Source organism: Raphanus sativus, unplaced genomic scaffold, assembly GCF_000801105.2.
Source record: "Raphanus sativus cultivar WK10039 unplaced genomic scaffold, ASM80110v3 Scaffold4229, whole genome shotgun sequence".
Lineage (NCBI taxonomy): Eukaryota > Viridiplantae > Streptophyta > Magnoliopsida > Brassicales > Brassicaceae > Raphanus > Raphanus sativus.
In genome coordinates, this window is record NW_026619531.1 from 1 (window position 1) to 7,958 (window position 7,958).

Genomic DNA, 7,958 nt, shown 5'->3' on the forward strand with positions numbered 1-7,958 from the left:
GAGAGAGAGAGAGAGAGAGAGAGAGATAACTACGATCAACTTATGCACTTATAATAATAACGTAACATGTAGTATATGAATTAGACATAATGATACATAGAGATTGAGAAAAAATTATAATCTACTTATATATTTTTACTAATAGCTAGACGGGTAATATATGAATCATATGAATGTCCGTACGCACGATATGATCGTAATTACCTTTTTATCTTTTTCAAAAAATTAAAAGGTTTATGATGAGAGAGAGGGAGAGAGACTTATATGTGGAGAAACCTAAATGAGTAAGATACAAAAATACAACGAGAGTGAAATATAATTATGATCCACTTATGCACTAATAATAATAGCTATACATGCATTATATAAATCATATAGATGTCCGCACATGCGTGATTTATTTATTTCATATTTCAAAGTATATGATAATAATTTAAACATCAAAGTAGATTGAATTAAGTAATGTCTAAAAGACTTATAGTTTTGAACCACAAAGACTGAATGAAGAACAAATTTAGTTTTAATAATACGTTAAACATATGAATTGTATTTGAATAATATATATTTATATGAATAATACATAAAACATATGAACAGCAAATTTAGTTTTAATAATACATAAAACATTTGATTAGATATTAATAATGTTTCTGTCTAGGCCAATGTTCTCTCATGGTCAGCTCTACGTTGCACTTTCAAGAGTTAAGTCGAGATATGGATTAAAAATCCTAATAACTGGTAAATAAAGGAAGCCGGAGACAAAAACATTGAATGTTGTTTACAAACAAGTTTTTCAGAATATTCCGTAAGGAATATACTTAATTGTTATCTTTTTTTTTTTCATGTGCATGATGCTTTATCCCAAAAACAGTTGTCTTATGATATAAAATATGTTACTTCTAAAACTTTGTACTATTTAATCTATAATTTGAATCTGTACAATGTTCGCACATGATGCGGGCCGGTCACCTAATTATATTTTAGATTCAATTACATTTTAAATTGGACTACACATATATCAACGGGTCAGGTTTCTAATTTAATAGTATTGATATTAATGCAAAACAAATATCTTCTCCAATCGACATCTCCATATACTTTGATCTCTTCGTTTTCCCCAAATTGAATGAAACACCTGTTCTTTTATTCACCGGAGGCTTTAAATTAAACATGTACATAAAACCCTTTCTTCTTGCCTTTTCAGTTCTTCTTATTCCATCTCTCCTTCCTCCTCTTCCGAAATACAAATGTTGTTACAATAGAGCATCGTTGATCAGGTTACCCATATATGCTTACTGAGGATTGAATCAGCTCCATGATGTCGTCAAGTTTATACGAAGGGACTTGACATCGATCCAAGCAATGTACCTTTACAAAAATGTTTGGTAGGAGAACTATAATCACCATCAAAATCTCATAAATGTAATTGAAATACTAGACAATGATGTAACCTTTTGGAATTTTGTTGAATGTTAATTTCGGTACTCAGGTAGGTAAAAGCAGCGGTGGATCAGGAGGATAAGATGGAGCCTGAGGTAGAGGAGAATCAAAAACTGGAGCATGAACCTGAGCCAGAGGTTGGAAAAGAAAAGTAGAGTAAGGAGATGAAGCAGAAAGCTTTAAAGGAGATAGAGTTGGGGAATGTGGCATAAAAGGTCTTCGAAACACTATCAAGAATTATTCACAATTGATAATGAAGATATCTCTTTGTCACAAACCATACTGCTGTTCATCTGGAGATGACAAAGGTATAGTCTTTATGTGTGTGTGTGTATAGTAATTTTTATGTATACTAGTCTACAGTTTGTGTGATTTGCTTGGTACTTGGTTGAGTTTAAATGTGATCATGTTTGATTCAGTATTATGAGTGCATTAATGTATTAGTCCCTAATGATTGAAGGATACGGACAAGTGCATCGAGCTCAATTGTGCATATTCTCCAAGGGATACAACAGAAAAGGAGCATGAGTGACAATGCAATGGAAACATACCAAGAGGATGTCTGATCCTAAAAAATCAGGAGTCTCTCGAAGGTCTTAGAAGGTATGCTATATGTGTAAAGGCGTGAAGATATTATTCACTATGTAATATTAGTAGCGATATAATGTGTTGTAAACCTACTCTGCCGATGTGTACAACAGGTCAACAAGGCAAAACCTGGGCCTTACTCCCAGGAGTTGAAAGAAATTCATGTTAGATTCTAAGTAACTTATATAGAACCAGTGAGTTTAGCTTTTTTATTTTTTTTCTTCTTGCAGTATAGGGCCTAGGGAATGTAAGACCTGGAAATCCAACCCATTCTTACAAATCCAGCAATGGGACAGGTAAATAAACAAACTTTGCTTCTCTAGATATCTTCTCGATTCAAAAATCATTATTTGGTTCACTTTTGCTGCTGGAGCAATCCATGTTGATGTTAATGATGTCTCACAAAAACCCAACACTTCTCTTTGAACAGGTTCTGTCTGATTTCCAGGAGAATGCAGCAGCAACATAAAAACACATGCATAACCCGATGAGCGATGATCATGAAAAACTCCAAAAGCTTATTAGCTAAAAAATCCAAAAATCCAAAAGCTAGATTTTCAGAATCTTCCGTTTATGTTGCCCGGATATGCTCTCTCTGGTCTTAGAGAACTTATGCTTATCACCAACCACCTCACCGGTCGTACCTAAAAAGCCTCTCTATACATCTATCTTTATTTTTGCCTTTCAGTTTTAGAGATTAGTTCTTTGTATAGTGTATATTTTTTCCATTTATACTTCTTAAGTCGGTCTTTACTATATGTTTAATTATATTTAGGTTATTCTTCACTTTTTAATTATGTGTTTCTCTAGTCTTTTCTATATGTTTTGTTATATACTCAGTGTTAAGTCATTGTTGTTTGCAGTTTTGCATTTGTTTTTGTGTATTGCGTTTTTGTATAATTGTGATATAAGTTGTGTTAGGCGGGTTTTTCTTCTTTTATATATTATAAAATTATGATTTTTACATTCTTTAAACCAAAGCTGTAGTTTAAACAATCTAATACTCCCTCCGTTTCAAATTATATGTCGTTCTAGAGTAAAATTTTTGTTTCAAAATAAGTGTCGTTTTCGGTTTTCAATGCAAAATTTATTGAAAATATTCTCTATTCTATTTTTATATTGGTTGATGTGTATTGGTAATAGTATTTTTATTTTGGAAATATGTAAAATTAAATGTTTTCTTAATATGTGTGTAAAGACTTAGAACCACAAATAATATGAAACGGAGGGAGTACTATAAAGAAGAACTCTATTCTCTTCTTATGATGACACGTCATCAAATAGGAGAAAGAGAGCTCAACACGTGTCCCTTTTCAAAACGGTACGTTTCACTAGCGTGATATACTAAGGGCTTTCCGCGTCTTATTTACGGTTTCGTCATAGAATTGAGCTCAATCTTGAAAGGCCCATATGTTCTTCGCGAATCGGACACCGATTCCTGAGTTTGTTCTCATCTTCTACCTCCGACACCAGAATTCTTCTCCATTTTCAGACAAAATCAATGGAGTTTTGAGGTATTTATTGACTCAAATTGACAAAACGAATCTCTTTGTTGATTTTCAATCGTGTCGTTCTATATTCTATTCTAATCAACTGAAACCATAGATCCATAGCCTTTACCATCTTCTCAACTCCAAAGACCGACTGAAGCATGATCTGAAATTGAATGCGAGTTTATCCTTTCAAGGCGGTGTATCTACACCTATATAAATGTTAGCATCCTTCCCTTATCATCATCCTCTTATGCGAGTTTTCTTCAACGACGTCTTTTCCGGAGTAAGCGAGGATAAGATGATAAATCATCTCTTTCGTCTGACCCGTCAAACAGGCGAACAGAAACTGAAGAAAGATTCCGTCGTCTCAAGTGTAATGCGGCTACTACGTTACAAATATTTGGTTGTTGTAACTGACGCTATTCTGACGAACCCTATTCCAAATCTGCCCTCCAGGATGTAAAGCTGTGATGAATCTGAGCCGCCAGATGTAAGACTCGAGAGGGTGGGAGTGAGGGGGATGTTGCTTCACGGTGGTAGTTATGAAAGTTGTTGCAGGCAGCCAAAGATTGAAGAAGGAGAAGGCAGTGAGACGGTAACTGACGAATCAAAACCATTGATTCGATCGAGTGGAGGCAGAGCGTCTAAGGTGATGCATCATCGAGATAAATCTTATGAATCTTAGAGAGTTTCAGAGGAACAAATTTAAGATGATAAAGGCAAGGATGATGATAAGCAGTCAAGGCAAGCCAAATCTAGCTAAATTCTACGGTGATATTTCTTCTCTTGGTTGCAATTTTAATTTCTTAGACTGACTCTGACCCGTTCTCAACTTATGATTTGTGGTCACAGCTGGAGAAGCAATAAGCGACATACTTTCAGGTATAATTTTTCTGAGATTTCAGCCCACAAATCACCTTGGCATCTTGATCCATACTCTAGATCTTATATTCTACAATCTTTCAGTCAATCATCTGTTATTGTTAGAGCATGTGATTTTGATTTTTCCATAGTATTGTGTTGTCTACAGCTCTGTGAAAATTAAGCAATTTATTGGAGATTGATGCATTTTTGGGATTCGTTTTCCATAAGCATGAACTATGTCGCTTAGTTTTCTTAGAAAACCGAGTTTAGATATATCTCTGACTATCTATCTAAATTAGTCTTTAGAAATAATGAGTCAATTAATTACTTTGTCCTATCTTGCCAGCTCAGTCAAAATTCTTTCACTGATTGTTTTTGTTTTTGGTGTTCTTTATATTTTTTGTGGACGTTAGAGAATCTAGATCCTTCAGATCACCATGATTCTTTGCTTTGATAAGTCTATTATCACTCTTATTATGTGTGTTTATAATATTTTAGTCAGTTCCATAATATTTATAATACTTTAGATGTAATTTTCAGGTACCAGTTTATAAGAGTACATTCTAAGATACATTTGAAAACTGAGGGATGGTTGTGTCTGTAGTTTCCTTGAGCGACTACAAACGTGGTACGCATGGAGTTCTGATTCTAATTCCAGTTCATGTGAACTTAGCGGAGGAGAAGCTGATGCTCTGGGACAGTGACACATGGCAAGAGAGTTGAGGAGAGGTTTGTTCAACTCGCTCCTTTGAGTTGGCTCGGTGATCGAGACAGTCGCACCAGAGACATTTGAGGTTATGTCCGTCATCCACATCCTCTTCCCAACTCATATCTTCGTCGCCGATAGCACAAATCCATAACCGCTCTTTGACATGGAAAACTATTGTTCAGTGGCCACAAAGTAAGCATATATATCATACACTCATATGTATGGGTATTATCTATATAGTTTTCATACGTCAATTATTTGATCACACATTTTTGTGTAGCCAAAGCCCTGGCAAGGGGAATAGTCCTCATTACAAACAAAGGTCAATTGTATTTTCGTTTTTTCATACACGTTCAAACTTTCTCTTTATACATACAACTCTATGTCTAAATGTAGAAGATTCTGAGATAGCAAAGGAACATGGGATTTGAGGGGTCAAGAGCTGCAAATATGCCAGTGATAGCCACAAAGTACAGCCATGTGATGAAAATGGCCAAGCTACAGGGCGTCTGTAGATTTATTTGAAGAAAAAGAGGAAGAGACGGATGAGATGAGAGTGGACAGGAGAAGTGTCTGAGACTCTTACGATCCTAAAAGCACATAAAGTATGTGTCTTGCTTTCTTTTCTCTTTACTCTATGGTTTTTTGCTATTCTTGCGAATAGGGCTTTAGGTCTACTGTTAGTGTTAATTGAAGGTTTTCTTTTCGATTCCCAGTATTGATGGACTGATGGAAACACTCAGTGAGTATGACAGCAATAATATAGTCATCAGCAGTTCAGTTTTATGTACTTTGATTGACTTTCCATTCAATGATCCTGTAAACTTAGGTTTTAGCTAAAGTCTTATTTTTCTTACGTGATGTTTAATCAAAAAGATTGAGAATGAGGCTGTTCAAAAATTATAAAATCGGTTTACATCACAATCAGAGCTTTACTAGAGAACTCACGCGTTAAGCGTGTTCGCTTCAGGTATAAAAAACTTTACTCTATATCTTGCTAAAAAACCTTTATAAATAAACACTTGACAAACCATGACTTTCTCTTAAGGTATTGTTTTGCAGGAATGAGCTTAGATATTGGACTAATAGTTTTGGTCTTCAATGTTCCTTTTTTAAACTAGGTTGTTTTGTGGATGGAGTCTGCCAGAGCTGCTAAATTTTATGTTTACACTTTGATTTGCTTATTGTGGTATGTTTTTTGTTCTGTTTTGTTTTTCAGTGAAAAGTTCATTACTGAACCACCATTAAATAAACCAGCTGGGAAACATATACTTTTGCGGAAAAGGTTAGCAAGTCACTTTTTGCTTATTTCTATTTGTTTATTGTTATGTTTGTGTTTCAATTAGGATTTACTGCAGATATAGTGTCTTCTTGATTGCATCTTCATTCTTCTCAGCTCTCACATATTGAGCTCTCACATATTGATCTTCTTAGCCACAAGGGTTAACAATCATCATGGTGGTTTTCTAATTAGCAGAGTCTACTTTTTTTTCCTTTCGTGTGTAAAAACAATCTCTTCCTTCTGCATTCATTTTAGTACTCGACCAGATGATTGTAATAAAGTATAAACAATTGGGTTGATCTTATTGAAGAAGGATTATGGTTCTTGAAAAAGTTGTTTACAAAAGTGAGCAGCCAGAAATGTCTTGCCTTCTTTTTTTTTTGGTCAAACGAAATGTCTTGCCTTCTAATGAATAAAAATAATAATATAAAGTTTTTTGTGGGCTTTGGTTTTTTTTTTGTCAAATGACTGACCACTAGCATCGTAGAAGCTACTAACAGCCATGTCTATGCCATTGTTTCGCAACTAACCGATTATCAAAGTACAAACCTTCATATCATAGTGAATATAACAGATTACAACCCCCGAGCCATGCACAGAATTGACGTCGACATAGCTGCTATCAACGAGAAAACTGTGATCAGGGCTCCAACAACCGATGAAGAAGATGAACTTTGCACCATCTGCTTCAAGGAAATTGGGAGAAGGGGTTTAGTAAACTCACTAGAATGCAACCATGTATTCCATCACCAAAAGTCAAGAGATGATATAACCACAAATGTCAACATATCCTATAACCACAAAAGTCAAGAGACGATATTTAAATGAATTTCACCTTTTATTTTATGGTTTTAAGCAGAAAACTTGAAACAAAAGTGGGCTGGGGGGCTTAGAAAGTTAGAAACGTATAACAATCTGTTGTTTGATTGGCCAAGTGTCAAAAAAGGATCAAGAGGAGGCATGAAAGGAGTTTATGGGAGAGACTGAGACCAAAGCTGAGTTCCGACCCACCTAAGTCGTTAAGGTTGTTGATATGCGAATCAAAGTTGAGACTATGAACACATTTAACAAAATGCAAACATGAGCTCGAAGAAATGATGTGTGAGAGAAGTAGATATCTTTTGTTGTATACGATAATACCCATTTTCTGAGAAAAGCGATACATAAATGTAAAAATAACTTATTTGACTTGAATTATCATCTTTCTTACAACTTTTAGTTATGCTTTCAACATATGATTTCTCATACCAGCATTTGCTCTACAAACAACTAAGAAAATTAGATTCACTAAAACTAACGTTGAAGTTAATTATAGTATGTAGGTATTTATGAGCATTTCAAGTTTTCAACAACAAAATTCAAAAAAACCTTGGAAAAAGCATGATAGAGATACAACAAGCATTATTTCAATAGAATATATAATATATAGAAATGTATAGTTGTAATTTTAAGAACTTGAAATACATGTAAAACTGTAATTTTTTTAATTATAATTGTAAGCGTTACCTCTAATTACCTCTAATAAAAATAACATATCCTATATACTGAAAACAGAGATAACTTTCAAATTAAAGTAAAATAA

General features: G+C 34.3%; 1 long non-coding RNA gene across 15 annotated transcripts; it reads left to right on the forward strand.

The window, feature by feature from the left end:
* Positions 1–3,398: 3,398 nt before the first annotated feature.
* LOC130507254 (uncharacterized) lies at positions 3,399–7,219 on the forward strand. Of its 15 annotated transcripts, XR_008942255.1 has the most exons (9): positions 3,399–3,542; positions 3,634–3,740; positions 3,857–3,894; positions 3,978–4,292; positions 4,374–4,403; positions 4,990–5,286; positions 5,375–5,699; positions 6,314–6,379; positions 6,453–6,638. It is a non-coding gene; the product is annotated as an uncharacterized LOC130507254 (long non-coding RNA). The 15 variants fall into 15 exon arrangements; XR_008942256.1 differs by adding an exon at positions 5,811–6,215 and having other exon boundaries at positions 3,634–4,292; XR_008942263.1 differs by having other exon boundaries at positions 3,634–4,292; positions 5,375–5,416; positions 5,491–5,699.
* The last annotated feature ends 739 nt before the right edge of the window (positions 7,220–7,958 follow it).